This window comes from Delphinus delphis, chromosome X, assembly GCF_949987515.2.
Source record: "Delphinus delphis chromosome X, mDelDel1.2, whole genome shotgun sequence".
NCBI classification, from domain to species: Eukaryota; Metazoa; Chordata; class Mammalia; order Artiodactyla; family Delphinidae; genus Delphinus; species Delphinus delphis.
Window position 1 is genome coordinate 105656136 of NC_082704.1, and position 21048 is coordinate 105677183.

The 21048-nt window shown below is 46.6% G+C and overlaps 2 pseudogenes; one reads left to right on the forward strand and one right to left on the reverse strand.

Annotated features, from left to right (window-relative positions):
* Positions 1-200: 200 nt before the first annotated feature.
* LOC132418248 (transcription factor SPT20 homolog pseudogene) lies at positions 201-2588 on the reverse strand (annotated as a pseudogene).
* Positions 2589-6066: 3478 nt separating this feature from the next.
* The window catches only part of LOC132418249 (ferritin light chain pseudogene), a 30501-nt pseudogene continuing 15519 nt past the window's right edge, over positions 6067-21048 (forward strand).

Sequence of the window (21048 nt, forward strand, 5' to 3'; positions counted from 1 at the left end):
TTCGGCGAAACCCTGCCAGTTTAGTAAAGCACTTCCCCGTCTCTATGTAAAAATCATGGGCTTGTGCCTCTGCAGAAAGTTTGTACGTCTAACAACGTAAAAGAGCGACACATTAAAACAAAACCCAAATGCGGGTGAAACTCGAAATGCACTCGGTCGCTGCTCTTGTGTTTTCTAAAGGAGAGAAAATCAGCCAGGCCTCAGGGCTTGGGAACGGCTGGCGGGCCTCTATCCGCGGTGCCCGCGGCCTGGCTGCTGGGCTGCGGGCCCCGAGGGCAAGGCGCGGCGGCGCGGCGGCGCACGTGCACGCTGAACTGCAACTGCGGCCGCGGGGCCGCCAAGGCCCAGCCCGTCTGCTGCGGGGGACTCAGCCCAGGGCTGCTCAGGCCAGAGCCCGGCGGGGACAACACGAGCACCTGGGGCGGCCGGAAGCCGTCCTCTGCACCGAGGTGAACAACCACGGCTTCCTCGGCACGCACGACCGTGTTGGGAACGGCGGCGCCCTGTGAACCTGAAGCCTGTGCCCCCGGACCCTGTGCCCCCGGAACCTGTACCCCTAGACCCTGTACCCCCGGAACCTGTGCCCCCGGATCCTGTGCCCCCGGACCCTGTGCCTCCGGACCCTGTGCCCCCGGACCCCGTGCCCCCAGTCCTTGGGACGCCGGCAGCCGAGGAGGCGGGGCACAGGGCCACTGCAGGGGAAGCAGCTGGGCGAGGCGCGGCTGCGGGGCCGGCTGCTGGCTGCTGCACAGGAGCGAACCGCGGGGCAGCTGCACCACAGGAAAGGGTCTGAGATCCGAAGCGTTTTTCTCTGGAGGAGGAGGCGGCGGAGGAGGCGGCGGCGGAAGAGCTCCTGCGGGCAGGTGGCCCGGCTGGATCCCCCTGGGAGCTGGGGCTCTGGTGGCACAGCCTCTCCCCGAGGCCTGGCCTCCACGTCTGGGGCCCACTTCTCTGATGACCTTCAGGCCAACGGAGATCACCGTGACCCGGGAGACCGAGGTCGTCTGTGATGAGCCCGCAGTGGACAGGGCGGTGGCAGGAAGCGTGCTAACTGGGCTCTGCTCCACAGAGGATTCCTGGGAAAGAGCTGGTGGCTTAGGAGCAGGGCCAGGAGATGCACATGCCTGAGAGCTGCCTGCCTGCTGTGAAGTGAGACTCTCACCCCAGGAGCTCCTTCCTGAGTGCCAAGGAAGTCGCATGGGTGGAGGTGGATGTGTGGCTCCGCTGTCGGGCACTGAAGACTGAACCCACCCAGTCTTAGGCTGTTCTGGTTCTTTCCCTGGAGAAGGTTGCCTGAGACCGGCTGAGCCACTGGAGCTGTGTGACATCTGCACTGGACACTGGGTGCTCTCCTGGACCGACTCCTCGGGCCGACTGACCACTCTCCCAGCATCAGTCTTTGCCCCGGGCGGGAAACTGTAGGGATGGTTATCTGCGAAGGAGTGGGGGGAAGACAGCTGTCTCTCCCACGTGGCTTCTGTACCGGACCCTTTTCCAGAGGCAAGTGAATTATCAGTCAGCTGCCTGACGGCCAGCCTTGTTGCCTGGGACTGGTAGCCAGCGTCACCTCCAAATGCAAGATCACCTTGTACCTCATGCACTGGCCAGACTGTTGGTTGTGAGTCATCACATCCGACAGACTTCTTCCCTTTAGCGTATTCCTCCACGTCCACTTGAGAAGGTACGGCCAAGTCACAGCGTCTCTGTTTCCACATATCTACACAACTTCCTGCTTTAAAAGTTTTGAGGCCGTAATTCCCACCTGTTTTACTTTCTCTTATTCTTTTGCAGGAAGTCAGGGCTCTTAGCTCAGGAGAAGGTGGACGAGACAGCTCCTGCTGCCGATTCAGAGAGGCCATAGAGTACCTCTTGAAGTTCCTTTTCATGGGAAGAGTGTTCATCTTTTGTTTGTTATAGAGCAGTCTGTTTGCAGTGCACGCTACTGATACAGAAGGGTCTAGACACAGTGGTTCAGCCGTAGCTAAGATCAGTTGGCTCTCAAGCAAAAGTTTGTCCTCCTGGGTCCAATTCTGGTTATCGCTGGCTATGGCCTCTACATCCCAGGCTAAAGTCTGCATCGTGGGGCGTAAGAGAATATGCCTGCTTTGGCAATGGGGAGCGTCCCTGTCGCTGGACTGCCTGTAGTCTCGTATTTCTGCTATCACACACCCGTGATGAAAAACGTTAACCTGAGACTTTTCCAGGAGACCCACTAAAACAGGAGGTAATTCTTCTGCATCCAAGTATTCGAGCAATTCCCCTTCTTCATAGGGCAGTCGGATGATCTCCGAAGATGATCCATTTTCCCCCTTGAGCATCAGCGAATAGCCCTCCTTTCCTGGGTACAGGTTGACCACCAAACACGGCAACGACTCTCTCCTAAGAAGCTTCTCTAACAGGTTCACGTTGCTTGTTAATTCCTCCGTAACCTCAGGCTCTTTTTCACATTCTTCAACATAAATGTCATAAAGTTTTTCATAGAGAGACTTCTCCCCATTAGATGGGTATTTCCTTTCCGGAGGTCTCTGTCGGGCACTTGCAATGATATACTCCGCACGATCCAAAGCTCTTTCTAGAGCCTGCTCCATTGCGGTACAAAATGGGGGCCCTAATGGAAGAGAAAATGTAAGTGAGCGAATGAACCGGGTGAAAACCCTGTCTGCAGTATCGACGAGCATTCTTGCAAACGCGGCCACTCCACAGTGGCGCGAGCAGCCTCACCTCCAAAAGGACACCAAGACACCCGCCCCCGAAGAAGCAGCGCGCAAAATACCTGCGATTTAGGGAAAGACCTAAAGGCGTGCAAGCGGCCACCGCGCTGGATCTCGCTCGCCTCGCGTGGCAGCAGATGACCCGGATGTGAATGTAAGCGATTCTCCGCCCCCCACGCCCCCCACCCCCGCACATCCCCCCGAAGGCGCGCTCATCCGTGCGTCCGCCTGCGCAGATCGTAGGCTCAGGCCTCATCCTTCTATTGCCTCTTGGGCACAGGCCCGCCCCCTTCACTTCTGGTTTTGGGGTCTGCACTTCCACCAAGGGCTGGGCTTCGCCACACCTTCTTTTCTTATAACCTTGAAAAGCACAAGCAGCCAACAAAATAAAAATCTATCATTTTTCGGTGCGGCTTTAATACGCACCAATTTTCGTGGTACTGCAGTTGCCGGGAAGGTCATGAAAGGTGGTCATTTCTTGGCGATCACTTCACCAAGCATTATTCGCTGTTTTGGGAATGTCTTGTTTGTTCCCAGTGGCAGGACTGCTCCTGCTCCTGGTGTCCATCGCCAATTTAACACACCCAAAGACTCCCCATATAGGGCTTCCCTGGTGGCGCAGTGGTTGAGAGTCCGCCTGCCGATTCAGGGGACACGGGTTCGTGCCCCGGTCCGGGAAGCTCCCGCATGCCGCGGAGCGGCTGGGCCCGTGAGCCATGGCCGCTGGGCCTGCGCGTCCGGAGCCTGTGCTCCACAACGGGAGAGGCCGCAGCAGTGAGAGGCCCGCGTACCGCAAAACAGAACAAAACAAAACAAAAAAGAGTCCCCATACATAGCTCTTGCCTACATGCAGGCTCGCTGTATTCGGTGCAAGCATCAGAATTCTTCATTGATTCTTCCAGTGATCTCCTGCCTAATGGTGTTCATAGAGATGTGCACGTAACATGACATTCTTTTACAGAAGTACTTACCTTTTATTTCTCTAGGTATTTCAGAAAGGGCTTTATAGTCTTTTTCAAAGTGTGTGGTAGGTACCTTATATCGTCTAAGAATTCCATTCAGGATTGTTTGTTTTAAAAGGTGGTTTGCATCTGATAGGGTTGAGAACTGTTGTTCCAGGTGACGGCAGTACAGTTTAAATGGTTACTCTAACTGTAGACCATAGCTACAGTCCTAGTGGTGGTTTGGAGTGGTATGATTGAGTCCTAGGTAATTTATGGGCCATTGTTTTCCATTAATATTGTTGCCTTGCAATCTGCCAGCCTTTTTGGACAGGTTTTCTTTGTTTTCTGTTTTCAAGAATCTCTTGATGTTTAGGTGTAGACATAATGATACTACAATATTCATAGTGAAGTCACAAATGAGAAGAATCCAAGATAAACTGGTGAAATTCCTGAATTACAGACTACTATAAAATACATGTGTTTTTCTAACCAATAGCAATTATGATCATTACATATTACAGTAGATACAGTCTACTGAAATAGGATTAAAAACTCCTTGACTAAGAGTTCCTTAAACATGTCCCTCGTTCAGCAATCGACAAGAATAATTTTCTCCTGGCATATCAGTTGTCTTTGGGCAAATGTATACAGTCGTCCCTCGGTATCAGCGGGTGATTGGTTCCAGGACACCCGCCCGCCCCCGCAAGGATGCTAAAATCCTCAGATGCTCAAGTCCTTACAGTAGGCCCTCCATGTCCCCATCCCTGGTTCTCCCTCTGCAGATCTGATGATATTTGATCCGTGGTGGGTTGAAACCGCAAATGCGGAACCCGCGGATATGAAAGGCCAATGTGAATACTTGTGGATGCCTCGGGGGGGCTTGAAATCGGTTTAGTTTCTTAGCTCCTTAAAAGCATCCTTCCCTGTCTCTCTCTTTTCCCCTCCACATGCCCACCTTTAGGCTAAGCGTAAGACTGGATAGTTAAACCATAGTTTGCTATCCAGTCATCCAAATAGCCAACTTTAATCAAGCCCAACTGAATGAGGTGAACAGGAGCTCTGACCCTCACTCAAAGCACTGCCCATCCTTCCAACTTGAACAGATGAACTTAGCTGCCTGCCGGCCTCTTGCAGGCTTCTCACCAACCATGATCCCCTTCACCTTCCGTCCTCAGGAATTTGCTGTGTGTTGGGTCTGGAAAAGTACCAGTCTGGGACAGTATTCCGTTTAGGTGGAGAGGCTAATTAGAAAGGGAAAGCTCTGCTTTCTTGGGGATCTGAGGTAGATTCTGTTGGAGGGGAAGTGGCACAGTGGACCTGTGTTGGAGTCAGGTTATCCTTCTAAAAAGTAAAGCCCAGGATTTCTGGGGGCTGCTCCCAGCCTGCACACCAGGCCCGGTAGCTTCTCAGCATGACAGAGGAGGAGGGCTGGGGCTAGGGTGAGGCAAGCAGGAGCCCAGGGTGTAGGGTGCAAGGAGACAGCCACCCTCGGCTTGTGCAGGTCCCAACAGGGCCGGCGCCCTGGGTGCCTGGCTTGCTCACCTTGCCCCAGCCCCGCAGACAAGGCCCCTCACCACCTGGCGCCTGTCTGCTCCCCACCTCTTTCCTCTCCTCTCTTTCCTTTGCTTTCTGTGCTCTGAGCATAGTCACCGGGCACCGACAGGCCCACCCCTTCAGGGCTCTGTGCCCTCTCTGCTTAGTCACCTGCCAATCTCCACCCATCACCTCAAATATCCCTTCCTGACTTCCAAGGAGCTCGCCTCCTCGTCTCTGCTGTTCTGCCAAAGCACACGTACCACACGCCGTATCAGAGCCAGGCTTCGCATCGGAAGGGAATCGAGCGTGTGTTTGCACCGTTCTCCACACCCAGCCTCTGGATTCTCTGAGGGCAGACACGATGCCTTTTCCGTCTTTGTCTGGTCACCAACTTGGTCATCACTTGGCACAAAGTTGGCACAAGAACGAAGGAACGATTGACCCCCTGCTCTAGTTACTTTACTTCAAGACTCGTGTGAAGAAACATTTCATCCCCTCTTTAGCGGTGAGAAAGGCGTCCCGAGCCGGGTCTTCTGAGCGTCGTGCTGTAGTGCGCCAGGGCGTCTGAGCCTCGGCACTAGTGGCATTTGTGAGGGGGCGTGTTCCCGTGCACCGTAGGGTGTTTAGCAGCACCCCTGGCCTTCCCCACTAGACGCCAACAGCACTCATCCCCCGTTGTGGTAACCCAGAACGGCTCTAGATATTGCCCAAGAGGCCTTGCGGGGGCAAAATCATCCCCCTGGTGAGGAACCCCTCCACTACCCTGCTCTGTAAGCCATGAGCTTGATCCAAATGCAGCCCCTAAGCTCACATCCCCGGGCACCCCTCTCTCAGTAGAGAGGTGCATCTGCCCACTCTGTCATGGGATGGGCGAGATGCTCAGTTGTGGTCCTGACTGTGTCTTCGGTTGGGCTCCCCAGAAGCAAACCCTGACAAGAGGATTCGCGTGCAAGGAGTTTATTTGGGAGCTCATCCCGAGTGACACCGGTCAGGGGAAGGGCAGCTCAGTCAGGGATGGGGAAGAAGGTGATCAAAGGCACGGTCACGAGCAGAAGGCCGCTGTGGACAACCGGTCCCTGCTGGGGCCCTTTGGGAGACAGTACGGAGCAAGCTCAGGTTGTTCTGCCCTAGAGGCAAGGAAGCTGGGCTGTCTCTCCATCCGCTCCTCTCTCTCATTTGACTGACGACAGTCCTGAGGGCATTATTTCCCATCACTCTGGGTTGCCACATGTGAGAGCCACCCGTGCTCCTGTGGCCTGGGTGCCCTCAGAGAGAGCGTCAGGAGTGCTTGCAGTAATACTCAGTCCTCGTGTACAGGACGGCAAGTACCTCGGGGAGACGGGCAGGGCCCCGGCAGCATGGGCTACACCTGTGGCTGAAGAGCCATGGAAGGATGCGGCCATTCGCTCTCGGTGATGGAGACAGTGTGCTCCGTAATATAGGTGGGCGTGTGGAGACGTGAAATTGTACTCCATCCAAGTGAACGGGGCGATTTCACGTGAGGCTTTTGTCAGCTACTACAGCCCACGATGCCAACAGTGGAGAGTGTGGCCCACGCCTTACTCTTCCCCGGGAGGACCCCCGAGGCAGTCTGGCCACACGTGCGCTGGGTGAGGCTCTGTCCCTGGCTGTGCGTGTGTTCCGGTGAGCTTTAGCTGGCCAGACAGTGCTTACCATGGCTCAGCACGCCCTGCACTTGAGCTCCCTAATTGCCTGCTCTTTCCACAGCACGAGGTTTTTGGAAAATGTTCTCAGTGCACACCATCTTTGGAGCCTTCTGAGCACATCAACGAGCACGCTGGCTGATTCTAAGGAGTCCAACTGCTGCCGTCCCCTACAGCAGCTCGACAGAGATGCACATGCTGAGAAAACCCATGGCCAGAAAAGACATGCTAGAGGAGGCAGAGGACTGAATTAATGACAAGATAATTAACCTAATTTACAGTAGTCAACTGGTTTGTTACACATTCACTGAGTGGAGCATGAAATTTGTTTTAGTTATAATATACATAGAGTAACAGTTACCATTTTCAGCGTACAGATCCGGGAGTTTTGAAAAATTTTGTCAACCATGCAGCTGTCATGCAACTGTTCCGTCATGCAAAAAAACTCCCTCGTCCATATTTGGAGTCAATTCCTCCCTCACCCAGAGTTCCTAGCAACCATCAATGTTTTTGTGCCTATATATCACCTTTTCCAGAATGTCACATAAATAGAGTCATAAGTCATATAGCTTTGGGAACCGGCTTCCTTAACATACCTACATTTAAGGCTCATCCATGTTGTTTCTTTTATTATTAGTTTGTTCCTTCTTATTGCTGCATAGTATTCCATCGTGTGGTGGTACCAGCGTTTGCTTACCCATTTAACAGTTAAAAGATATTCTGGTCGTTTCCACTTTGGGGTGATTATGAACAAAGTCAGTGTAAACATTTGCAAATAAGATTTCCTGTGAACATAAGTTTTCATTTCACTTGCGTAAATATCCAGGCATGGCAATGTTGGGTCACGTGGTAAGTGTGCATTTAACTTTATAAGAAACAGTCCAACTGTTTTTTAAAGTGGTTGTACCATTTTGTGTCCCCAACAGCAATGTTTAGAGTCTCGGCCACATCCTTGCCAGCACTTGGTATTGACAAGTTCGTTTTGTTTAAAAGCATTCTAATAGGTGTCTAGTGTATTTCATTGTGGTTTTAGCTTCCATTTCCCTAATGACTAGTGATACTGAGTACCATTTCCTGAGCTTATTTCCATTTATATGTTTGTTGATGTGTTTCTTCAAATAGTTTGCCTATTCTTTATTGGGTTGTTTTCTTATCATTGAGGTTTGAGAGTCCTTATACGATCTGGATACAAGTCGTTTAGGAGATACGTGTTTTGCAAACATTTTCTCCCAGTCTGTAGCTTGTCTTTTCATTCTCCTAACAGTGCCTTTTGAAGAGCAGAATTTCTTAATTTTTACGAAGTCCAATTGATCACTTTTTTCTTTTCTAGGTTATGCTTTTTGTATCAGATCTAAGTAATCTTTGCCTAACCCACGGTCACAAAGCTATTCTCCTGGGACTTCCCTGGTGGTGCAGTGGATAAGACTCTGTGCTCCTAATACAGGGGGCCCAGGTTTGATCCCTGGTCAGGGAACTAGATCCCACGTGCATACTGCAACTTGAGTTCGCATGCCACAACTAAGGAGCTCGCCTGCCACACCTAAGACCCCAGGCAACCAAATAAATATTTTATTTTTTAAAAAGGGTATTCTCGTATTTTCTTCTAGATATTTTATAGCAGTAAGCTTTATATTTAGGTTTATTATCCACTTTGAGTTCATTTTTGTATAAGGTGTCAGGTATAAGTCAAAGTTCATTTTTTACATATGGATGTCCAAGTGTCCCAGTATCATTTGTTGAAGAGATTGTCCTTTCACCGTTGAACTGCCTTCCCACCTTTGCAAAAAATCAATTGACCATATATGTGAAGCCCTATTTCTGAACTGTCAATTCTGGTCCACTGATCTATTTGTCTATCTCTGTGCCAATACCACTGTGTCTCAATTACGGTAGCTTTATAATAAATTTTGACACCAGGTAGTGATAAAGCTCCAACTTTGTTCTTCTTTTGCACAGTAATTTTGGCAATCCTAGTCCTTTTGTCTTTTCATACATTTTAGAATCATCTTGCCAATTTCTACAGATTGTCAGGTCTAAACTGTAGTTCCACTAATTATCTGTGTGCCCTTGAGCAAGTTACTTGATTCTCTTGTGCCCCTGTTTCTTCATTTATAAATTGGGTTGTTGATGATGATGATGGCTACTTCGTTTAATTGTTTTGAAGTTTAAGTGACATAACCCATATACACCATATCCATAGAAAAATGCCTGGGACATAGTGAGAACTCATTAACGGTTGGCCATTTTTTGCCTCACCACCACCCTTCCGATTGCCTTTTCTTTTATTTCTTTAAGACAGTGGGGCCCCATGGTGAGGACAATGGACTGGAATAGGGTGAGACTGATGGCAGGAAAAACAGGTTTGGAAGTGACTGCAATATCCCAGTGGCAACTGATGAGGTCAATGTTAGTGAAGATGTGAAGGAAATACTTGAATCACTTCTCAGGTAGATTGAGCAGGGCTTGATAAGTAATTGGTTATAGGAGTTGAAAACAAGGAAAGTTGAATTTGACTCAGAATCGCTAGCTTTAAGAGATTGAGTGGCTTGTGGCAACTTATATGGTATCACATATAATTCACAATCTTTTGGGGGGGTCAAGACTGTAGCAAGTTGGGGAATGGTGGCCTTCTTTAGACTGTAAACTGCCACAAGAGCAGGGACTGCTATTTTCGCTCACTACTGCTTACCTACGGCATAGCTACAATGCCTTGCTAGGTACTCACAGTAGACAGAATAATGCGCCCCCCCAGAGATGTCCAATCCTACTCTTTGGAACCAGTGACGATGTTACCTTCCAGTGCAAAAGAGACTTTGAGGGTATGATTAAGCTATGGAGCCTGAGATGAGGATAGTATCCTTGACCCTCTGGGTGGGCCCAATATAATCACATGGGTCCTTCTAGGGGAAGGAGGGAGGGAGGAAAGTCAGAGAGAGAGAGAGAGGAGATTGAAAGACGCTTCGCTGCTGGCCTTGAAGATGGAAGAAAGAGCTATAAGCCAAGGAATGCAGATGGCCTCTAGGAGCTGGAAAAGGCCAGGAAACAAATCCTCCCTAGAGTCTCCAAAAAGGAATGCAGCTTTGTCAACACCTTAATTTTTTCTTAGTGAGATCGATTTCAGACTTCTGCATTCCAGAAATATAAGATTATACATTTGTGTTGTTTTAAGCCACTACATTTGTGGTAATTTATTATAGCAGCACTAGAAAATGAATGTATGTTTTATGTGATAGACAGTGTTGAGAAATCGTGAAGACCTGTATACTGCTGCCTGTAGTTTACTGAATCCAGGTTTGTAGAACCTCATGCTTCTCTAACAAGAGTACCACCTGGTTGTCTAATATCTGATTAAAATCGAGGGGGAAAAAAGATGTACGAAAAAGATGCATGCAGCCTTTCCCAGAACATCTACTGTCATCCTTTAATTTTATAAAATGCTTTGTTTCCAAGATCCCAAATGTCAGAAACAAGTAAGAGGCTTAGCGTCTTTGGGGAACGCAGAACGAACCCAACCAGAACAATATAGTGGTAGGAACTCAGGCTCTGAAACCAGAAAAAACCAAAACCAAGAGGCATATTTTGCTAACGGGGTTGTTTCCAAGTGTGCTTCTCCCAGGCCACTGCTGATTGCATCGTGGAGGAAGAGGCCACCAGCTCCCCATTTTCCTCTCAGAGGACCGCAGGGGAATGTTCCATTTCTGCAGGCCTTTTGGCCTGGTCACTTTCTCAGCACATACACTGCCAACCCCTTTCTGACCTCAGTTCACAGTTTACACTCAACAAATCCAGCTCCCTGCCCTGGGTGTAACCAGAGACAGGGATAACCCCATGACGTAAACCTAGATTATGTAAACTGAGTTTTTAATGTAAACAGAGATCACCTGTTCTTTAGCTCTGTTTAGCTTTATAGAATTACAATGGCTAACAGTTATTGAGTGCTCGCCGTGTACGGAGTGTCCGCATGCCTTAATCTCTCAAAGCCTACTATAGTCTCAGTTTTACAGATGAGGAAATAGAGACCCAGAAGGTTTTAAAACTCGTCAAAGCTCAAATAATTAGAGCAAATCCAGGAATATATATGGTTTTTCCTAGAAGACAAACTTTATCTTTCCCCTGAAATTAAAATGTGCTGCCTAGAAGCCTTTGGGCTTCCTAACATTTATATGGAAAATGGCAGATACTCTATCTAGCAAGGACTTTAGGAATCATAGCATCTATTTTTTTTCCCTATTTCTAATTCTTCCCAAGGTGAAGCATTTATTCAGGTGAGGCTTACAGTCCATCAGAGCCTCAATTAGCAGAACTTCAAGACACTGGAAAGGGGAACATCACAAGAAAATGAGCAGATCCAAAACGTATTCATTCCCAGGAGACTTATAATGAAAACAACATTCAGGATCAGGATCTGGAAGCAAAGCAAGATCGGCATCATCATACAAAAACTCAGTTACAGGGCTTCCCTGGTGGCGCAGTGGTTGAGAGTCCGCCTACCGAGGCAGGGGACACGGGTTCGTGCCCCAGTCTGGGAAGATTCCACATGCCGCGGAGCGGCTGGGCCCGTGAGCCATGACCACTGAGCCTGCACGTCCGGAGCCTGTGCTCCGCAACGGGAGAGGCCACAGCAGTGAGAGGGCCGCATACCGCAAAAAACCCCTCCCCCCCCAAAAAAAACTCAGTTACATCCACTATACCATACCTGCTGAGGTCAGAAAGTGGGCTCCTGCTACCACTTGGAAGCCTTTCCAAGGACAAGGGCTAAAACCAAAACCTTTCTCATGGGAACCTACTGTACAGCATGGGGAACTCTGTTCAATACTCTGTAATGACCTATATGGGAATAGAATCTAAAAAAGAGTGTATAGATGTACATGTATGACTGACTCACACTGCTGTAGAGCAGAGACTAATACAACATTGTAAATCAACTAGACTCCAATAAAAAATTAATTAAAAAAAAAACCTTTTTCATTATCCACAACGCTCTAATCCCTAAGCCAGTCCATAGATTGCATGTTTTTACAAGAATTACCAAATATAGCTCAGAAAATGGAAAGTATGCTTGGTGCTCAGAAAAATAAAAATATATTTGTGTATATATATATATGTGTATATATTTTACAATTTTATAAATGCTAAAACTCCATATTTAAATATTATTTAAATAGCATATTTAATGCTATTTAATAGGTTTTGGTATATATATAATGTTAATTTTTGGTAACAGGTTTTGGTATATATAATGTTAACATTTATATAATACATGTATATATTAAAATTATGTGTATATTCAAGGTCACCACATTACCTTACCCAAAGAAGTCCCTATAGACAAAGTACCTCCGACTTAGTCATCCTACATTTTGAAAAGAGTAAAAACTTAATATATTTTTAAAAGAAAAAAAATTGTCATCAGATCCATTTTAATATGGCTGACTAATGTTACTAAATATATAACACTGTCTAATACTAAATTACAGTTGAAATGCATTACTAAGAAAAGATGATAACCCCAACTATAATTTTAGTTTTGTCATATATAAAAGCTAGATATGACTCCCGGCCTACATTTTTCTGGAAATTTCGTTCGTTATCTGTTCATCTGTCTCAGAGAGTCAATGCCTTGTGCCATCGCCATTTTGATAACAATCTAGTGTCTACAAGGCCAAGGTATGAAGGTATCGTCTCTTGTAAGAACCTCTCACATCCGGTGTGACACTTAAACTCTAAGTGTAACCCAAGCCTTAACTCCTCCCTACTCTCTTCAAATGTGATGTTCTTTTCTATTACGTTTGGAGAAAAAGGGGTTTGTCATCTGACTGCTCCAGAGTCATTCAGTCGGCACCTCCTTTTCTGCTTTGCGAGCTCCTGCTCGGGGCCACCCGAGGCAGCCTTTCCCTCCCCTGTAACGATGCTGTCATGGAGCACGGAGGGTGGGCCACATGCTCTATGGTGGCCTGCCCTCCATTCCCCCACGACGGCAGGTGAGAATGTGTTTAAGACTTTACTGACCAGTTGGGGATAACTTATTGGTATTACAGGGTAGAAAGTACTTTTTAACTGGATGCTAAATATGAATTCTCTCATAGTGCAAAGGAAAAGAACAAAGGACATTAAACACTTCATTGAGGAGGGTGGGGTCCTTGTGACGGGACATCCCAGTTCTCGGCCTTGCTGCCAGGCCCGCTCTCCTCTGAACCTTCCAGAGAGAGAGAAGGAGCCCCCTTCTTCAAATGTGTTCAGTGTACAGTTTTCACTCCATTACAGGAAAACTCCACTCACTCTCCTCAGGGGTTAGCACTGTGCTGGGTTGATCATCTTCTGTGGTGGGCACTCTTTGGGCCCCATCCAGGCTCCTCTCCAGGCTTCTGTGTGCTTTTGCTTCTAATGGTCTAAAGTTGAGACTCTTTGATCTGCTTTAAAGAGCCAGGGACAGGCAGGCACAGGAATGTGAAAGCCCCGCTCCCTGGCCTGAAGTTGGGACAAACTCAGAGGCGTGACATACTCCAGAGCTCCCCAGCAGGGTCAGGCTGAGGCTGGCTCTCCACCTGAGATCACACCCTCAGGGTTCCTCCCCTTCCCAGTCCCCCGCTTCTCTCACCCCTTTAAAGGTCTCCCTGGAAGCACTTACTTTAAAAAAATCACTCTCATACGAATCCTCACCTCAGGGTCTTCTTCTCGGGAACCAACCTAAAGCAGCACCTTTCTACCCATTTTTAAGTGTAGTCAAAGGCTCCATAATTCTCAGGCAGTACATTCCCAAAGTGCAGCAGGACAGCCCAGGGTCTCTGGTGTGATAAGTCAAATCCTTTTGAGTTCTCTCCCCAACAGTGTGGGATGAAACTGCGCCACTTTACCGCTCCAGTCCCCAGTGGGTAAATGCTGGGCAAAATAAACATCTGTCCCAAGGACAAAAAAATCATTCTCAGCAACAAAGTTAAATCCGATTAAAGAGGACAAACTTTCCCCAAAGCAATACAACTTGAAAAGAGGTGCTCTACCCAAAATTAGATTCTATAATTGGCCAAGCTGATTCTCTTCCCTTCTTCTACCTCCTGCCCGGTTGCCAACCATACATAGGAAGTAAGTCCATCGCGCGCTGTTGTGAAAGAACAAGCCATCTACGCTGAGAGCCATTTTTAGTAATACGACGACTCCACAGGGGCTTTGACAAAAAACGTCTCTTTTCTCTGGTCCAGTGATTCTCAAACTATGGTGCCAGGACCACCAGCAGCAGCATCTGGGAACTGGTTAGAAGCACAAATGCTCTGACCCCCGCCTGACACCTAGTGAATCAGAAGCTCTGGGGTTGGAAGCCCTCCAGGAATTCTGAGGCATGCTCGAAGCTGAGAACCACTGCTTCGGTCAAGTCAGGCATCTTCTGTCTTTAATCTCTGTAAACATTTTTTCAAATTCTCAGGAGAGAAAGTAGGATTGGCTGTTACTAAGGAGTTTCAATCCTCGATGCAATCATCTATGGCAAGGAGAAAGGATGAGTAGAATGAGGGGAACTCAGAGAACAAAGAAGCCTCCGTGAACTACTGCATCCACCATTATTCACTGGTCTAGGAGTCATGGAAGAAGTCATCTATGATGTACTAGAATACAATGGATCAGGTCAGCCAAATATAGAGGTCTTCATGACAGTGATTTTGAAAAATGGAAACAAAGCAAGTTTCTCTGCTTCAGACTGTTTAGCAGTGCCTAATATTGAGATGAGCGCTCCTCTAGTGTGTTCTTATAACGTGACTGAATTACCCCATTAGTGTACATACTGTCAAAATTGCTTGCTTTTTTTTGTCCCTATATTGGAAGCATCTCAAAGACAGGGACTATTTCTTGTTCACCTCTGCATCGCTAATGACTGTACCACAGTTAGGTGATCAATAAACATTTCTTACATGTTGAATAAGTAAAAAGAAACGAGGCATCAAAATAATGTAGTCAATTCCTAACTAGAGGAAAGCCCTGGGATTAGGATTGAGGGTTAGGTTCTTCCATTTACATAAGTGACTCAAGGCAGCTCTAAACAAAATCCAGGTAGACCCAGAAGTACTTTGTGGTAAAGTGGTAGGGTAGGGTGACAACAGTGGAAACATTTGACAAAGGAAAGGTCCTTTTTTGTTTTTTGTTTTTGGTGCTTGCAGAGTGTAAACTCTTTCCTCCCCTACCCAGTTCTATCGAGATATAATCAACATACAGCACTGTATATGTTTAAGGTATATAGCACAGTGATTTGATTCACATATATTGTGAAATTATTGCCCGAGCTGTCCAGGTCTTTGCTCAAAACCCACCAACCACTGCCTTTAGCAGGAGTTAACATAATCTTTAAATTAAAGGGTCCAGAGATAAGAAAGGAAGCTACAAAAACAAACAAACAAAAAACACAACGAGATGGAACCAGCTGGGACCAAGACAGCAACGAATCTGACCTCCAACAGACCCTGAGTCTCATTATTTGCTGATTTTACTACATTAGCATATTTAAATGATATGCCTACTGGTGGCCATGACCAGACATTAAGGATCAAAAAAGGATACAAAGGGAGTGGCACCCACTCCCTCGGAAAAAGCCCTGCCCCTTCCCCAGTAGACTAATGCATATGCCTCCCCACCACTGGCCTCACTCCTCCTCCCTGTGTCTTCACTCTTTAAAATTAAATCCCTCTCACCAGGTGGGCAAGAAGATGACCTGTGAACTTAGTTCCCCTTCTCCATTCTTTGGCCACCGAATAAAGCTTGTGCTGAGTCGATCTCAGCTCAGTTTTGTTATTCCTCGGCTGCTCTAACCTGAGCGGAAAAAGAACCCTCCCCTGCCGAAGCAGAGAGCCTTGACCCAGGATAGGGCCTGAACAGGGTCCATACGACAATAATTTTAGTTAACATCCATCATCTCAAATAGGTACAAAAGAAAAAAAGAAAAAGGAAAAAAAGGTTTTTTACTTTATGTTAAGAACCCTTAGGGTTTACTCTTAACAACCTTCCTATATACCACACAGCAGTGTTAACTATAGCCATCAGGTTGTACCTTACATCCCTAGTACTTATCTACCTTATAACCGCAAGTTTGTACCTCTTGACCACCTTCCTCCAACTCCCCCTCCCCTCATCCCCCACTCTGGTAACCACATATTTGATATCTTTTTCTATGAGTTTAGGGTTGTTTGTTTGTTGTTTGTTTTAGATACCACATATAAGTGAAATCATACAGTATTTGTCTTTCTCTGTCTGGCTTATTTCACCTAGCATAATACCCTCCAGTTCCATCCATGTTGTCGCAAATGGCAGGATTTCATTCTTGTTCACGGCTGAATAATATCCCATTGTGCATATATATACCACAACTTCTTTATCCATGCATCTGTTCATGGACTGGAAAGGTCTTTAATTGGAATCTTAAATTGCTTTTGCCTCACAAAGGAGAGGCCTGTGGTTGCTTTTCAGACCCCAGAAAATAACATTTTTTCCATTAAAATCTACTGTTTTACTGTAAGGAATTTATGCTATTTCCTGGGCTCTCAAACCCTTTGTGAAGCTCCAACCATTTGGAGGACAGGGCAAGTTTTGAGGGGAGGGATGTGAAATCTGAAGACTGAGTATAAAAGGGCTGGGGGGAGCAGAGCAAACATAAAGAAAAGTGGGTTTGGGTGGGGTGCTCGAGACCTTTGCCAAGCAAATACGTTGGGGAGGGGGAGATGGGGAATGTCATCTGGTTTTTTAGAAAGGGGGTTTTAAGTTAAGGACCATTTATTTTAAGAGGCATAAACGTAAAACTACAATTTAAATCGCCTTCCAGGAGTGAAGACCTACAACTAATTCATAAGCAGAAGGGGATCAGAAAATGCCACATCTGTGGGACTTCCTTGGTGGCCCAGCGGCTAAGACTCTGCACTCCCAATGCAGGGGGCCCAGGTTCCATCCCTGGTCAGGGAACTAGATCCCACAGGCCGCAACTAAGAGTTCGCATTCTGCAACTAAAAATCCCGCGTGCCACAACTAAGACCTGGCACAGCCAAATAAATAAATATTAAAAATAAAAAGAAAATGCCACCCCTAAATATGCCACCTTGACATAAGGATTATTTTGAGCTAAAGGCAGTTAAGAAGCAACAAATGCAGAAAGAACTCTCTGCCCTCTTCCTATCTGCCTAGAAGCAGAGCACAAATTTCTCCTTGTAAAAGTGTTCCCACTCCCCTCTCCCACACCAGGAAGAGGAAAACCACCATTATCACCTGACACAGAACCTCAGTCCCAAGATGGGTCCGCATAACAAACCTTACTAAACAGCTTTTATCTTCCACTTGTTTCTCCCATATATTTTACCTGCCCACAATTTACTGCCCCTGGAATCCCAAACCCCTTGTTCTTTGTCTTATCACTTCTCCACAAACTTATCACCCCTTGTTAAAATGGAATATAAGCCCCTGGATCTAAGTGCCTGCTGGGGTCTTTACTTCCTTTTCTGTGAGGCCCTCATGTGCATATGTAATAAACCTTTTCTCCTGTCAATGTCTATTGTCAGTTTAATTAGCAGGCCCCAGCTACTGAACGTAAAAGCATATAGGAAAAGTTTCTCTCTCCCTGCAATATTTTCTTGGGTCCTAGAGAAACAGCTTTTATCTTAAGATGTGGAAAAGAACAACTTTAGGTTTTTTTCACAAGTTTTGGATTTTGTCTTCCTCTCTTTTGTTGTATGTGTTCATCTTGGTGGTTTCCTTGATTTTTCCAGTCAGTGATATCTGCATGATTCAGATCATCCCAGGCTTCCCTGTACCCAACCTTTGACGTAATTGATGATAAAGGAAATATAAAGACTTTGAGACATAGGTTTTTTTTGCCACACCATGCGGCATGTGGGATCTTAGTTCCCCGACCAGGGATTGGACCCGCGCCCCCTGCACTGGAAGTGTGGAGTCTTAACCGCTAGATCGCCAGGGAAGTTCTGAGACATAGTATTAAGGTGAATTTACTTCTGAACAAGAGAGGGGAAACCTGATCGAACACAGCAGGATTAAGTCCTATGGGATGGAGTCTTCAAACTAACTATCAAATAATAATTCAGAGACAATTAAAGTATTGAGGATTTACTTATATTTAGGGACTACACAGGGGAGTACAGCTCCCACGGAGACCCTCTCAGACCAAAAGCAAGGGTGGGACTTATAAAAATCAAACCGAGAAAGTTTCATAAAGGATGACTGGTTGAACAAGACCAAGTTTGTCAGTTCAAGATTGGTTCATTGTAATGAAGCCGGGCACAGGCCATTTACGGAACCCCAAGTCTGGTTGTGGTTTTTAGGAACTGTGTTTACCCATCAAGTCTGTTATGTTGACCCCAGATATGCAGTTGAGTTATACATAGGCTGCAAAAAGTCACAGTTGCATCATGAAGCCATTTTTCTGCTGATTTGGACCAGTTTTCCAGTAAGTAGCTGCTCGGTTCCTTTTAGTGGGGCCCTGACCACGCACTGCCTTGCAATTTCTCATACCCTCGTGGCTCAGGATTCTGCAAACCTCCTACTTTGCTAAACCCAGGGTTTGTCACTGTGACCAGGAACATCTCCATAATTAAAAGTTGATGGTGACAGACATTCTTCGCTTGACCAAACTTCAGTCAGGCTCTTGAACCTTCTCCTAGGCCCATCTGCACACTTTCTTGTAGAACCTATTTTTGGCAAGAACCCTGCTCAATCAGTTTAACCAGAACTCCCTCCCCTGGATATCTGATCGCCCTCAATATATGATCAGGTTCCTCATCCTCCACCATCCCCCAGGTAATGTCTGACCACCCTGCCTTGTTTTCAGTAAAGAATCCTATTAGGTCAGTTGAGCTAGAACCCCCCCCCCCTTACCCCTGATGTTTTCTCTTAGTAATTTTCTATCCACTGACCTGCCACCCTGCTCCTTGGCTATAAATTCCCACTTGCCCATGCCATATGTGGAGTGGAATCCAATCTCTCTCCTCCAGTGGGCCCTATACCTATCCTGAGGGTCTGGAATATACTTTTCTTTAACAATGATTCATATCTGAAGGGAGACTATATTAAGTGGACAAGGTAGAAAAGAATGTATCTGTGTTGGGAGGTACCCAAGACCACCCCTAGGCTTGATTACTCACTAGAACTCACAGAACTTTTTTTTATTGGAAGCTGGTTTTTTAACTGGAGGCTGGTCACACAGGCAGCCTCTGCCTAGCAGGTATAAAAATTCTCGATTCTTGGAAGGAAAGCAGGTGTTCAGCATAAACCATGTTGTTCGTACAGTGCAGGCACAGTGAGCTAGTCTTATCAGCTAAGAGTGGGAACTCTCTCCACAATCGAAGTTTCCAGATGCCATTCAACAGCCAGCCTAAGCAGGCCTTTAGCAGGCAACCTAAGCAGGCTTTCCAAAGGACTGCAGTCGGGCCTGCTATGTGAACTCTTTTCCGCACATATCCTCATTTGAAATCATTCTTTATCACGTTCAACTGTTTTATTTAGGGCACCACGGACAACATAAATATTTCTATAAAAGATTTATCAATCTTAAGGAAGATATCTACTTCTCCACTTAAGTTTTACAAAGATTTTGCTCCCTGGATTAATTTTTTCTGTCAGATCTCCCAGACAAGGGATCAGCAAATTATGGCCTGTGCGCCAAATACAGCTTGCCCTTGCTTTTGTAAATAAAGTTTTATTGGAACGCAGCCATGCCCATCCATTTATATATTGTTTACAGCTGCTTTTATACTAGAAGGGCAGGCTAGGATAGTTGTGACAGAGATTGTATGGGCCTCAAAGCCTAAAATATTTACTATCTGGTCCTTCAGAGAGGAAGTTTGCTAACTCCCATCCTAGACCAGAAGAAGTGCAAATAATCAGCTTTCTTTTAATACTCTCAAGTATGTTCTTCAAAATATGTATTTCCTGTTTTGAATATAGTGTTCGTCTAATAAGGAGAAAACATTGAGAATAAGACCATTAGACGGGCATTAACTCTTGGGATGGTTTTCTCCATCTAAGTAGTTTACTTCTGCCCAGTACACAGAACTGTCACAATAATGGCTAAAATGTTCTAAGAAAAAGTGTTCTCCGATAATACAAAGAATTGTTGCTATATTTATTTTTTTATTATTATTTTATAGCACCAGGCTTCAGAGTGCTGGAAGAAATCTGATATTGGAGAAAGTGACCCCTTCTCTTGGTTTTGGAAATTCCCTAGTGATCATTTATGGGCTTTAAGACAGTTGGTTTAAAATAATTTCTCTGAAGGCAATTTTCAGAGGAGAGGGTAGGCTGTTCCTTGAAGTCTTACCACTCATCCTGATCAAGCTTGGGATGTACAAACCCTACGGTCAACCTCACATTGTTTTGGATGGAATAGAGCTGAAAGCAGTTTCTAAATGTCCCCGCCTCAAGGATATTATACGAACAAGATTTACAGATAGACAAAGAAAGAGAAAACCAGACCAAAACAGTTATTGTGAATTTCAGGAGACCAGCTGTCCATGGACGTCGAAATTCTGCACAGGAAGTTTAGGGTTAAAAGTGCAATAATCGGGCTTCCCTGGTGGCGCAGTGGTTGAGAGTCCGCCTGCCGATGCAGGGGACACGGGTTCGTGCCCCGGTCCTGGAAGATCCCACATGCCGCGGAGCGGCTGGGCCCGTGAGCCATGGCCGCTGAGCCTGCACGTCCGGAGCCTGTGCTCCGCAACGGGAGAGGCCACAACAGTGAGAGGCCCGCGTACTGAAAAAAAAGGGCAATAATCATTTCTAACTGCGCTGGGACTTGTAGAGGCAGGAATTTGTAGAGGGGTCATTCCAACACCCAGAGCAGCTCTCAAGTGGTACTACCCTTGAGTCTCCCTCATGTGGGAAGACAAGATGAGGCCCAGGAACTCTCCAAGCTCTAGACACAGAAGCAAATCTCTCTTCAACAGGGGTCTGCTGCAGAATGGATAACAGGGGGCCGAGACCACAGGTGGTGGGAGTGACTCTGAGAAGTCCATAATCAAGGTGAACGAAAGGAAGATACAGAACCTTCTCACGCACTTCTAGCAACCTAGGCAAAAACACTGAATTGCAGAAGCAGCCCTGATATTCATTCATTCATTCATCCGTATTCATCCACTCAGGAAATATTTATTGATTATGTGGTATGTGCTAAATGCTAGGTGCTGAGTAAAAACTGCAGCTTACAGTATAGTGGAGGAG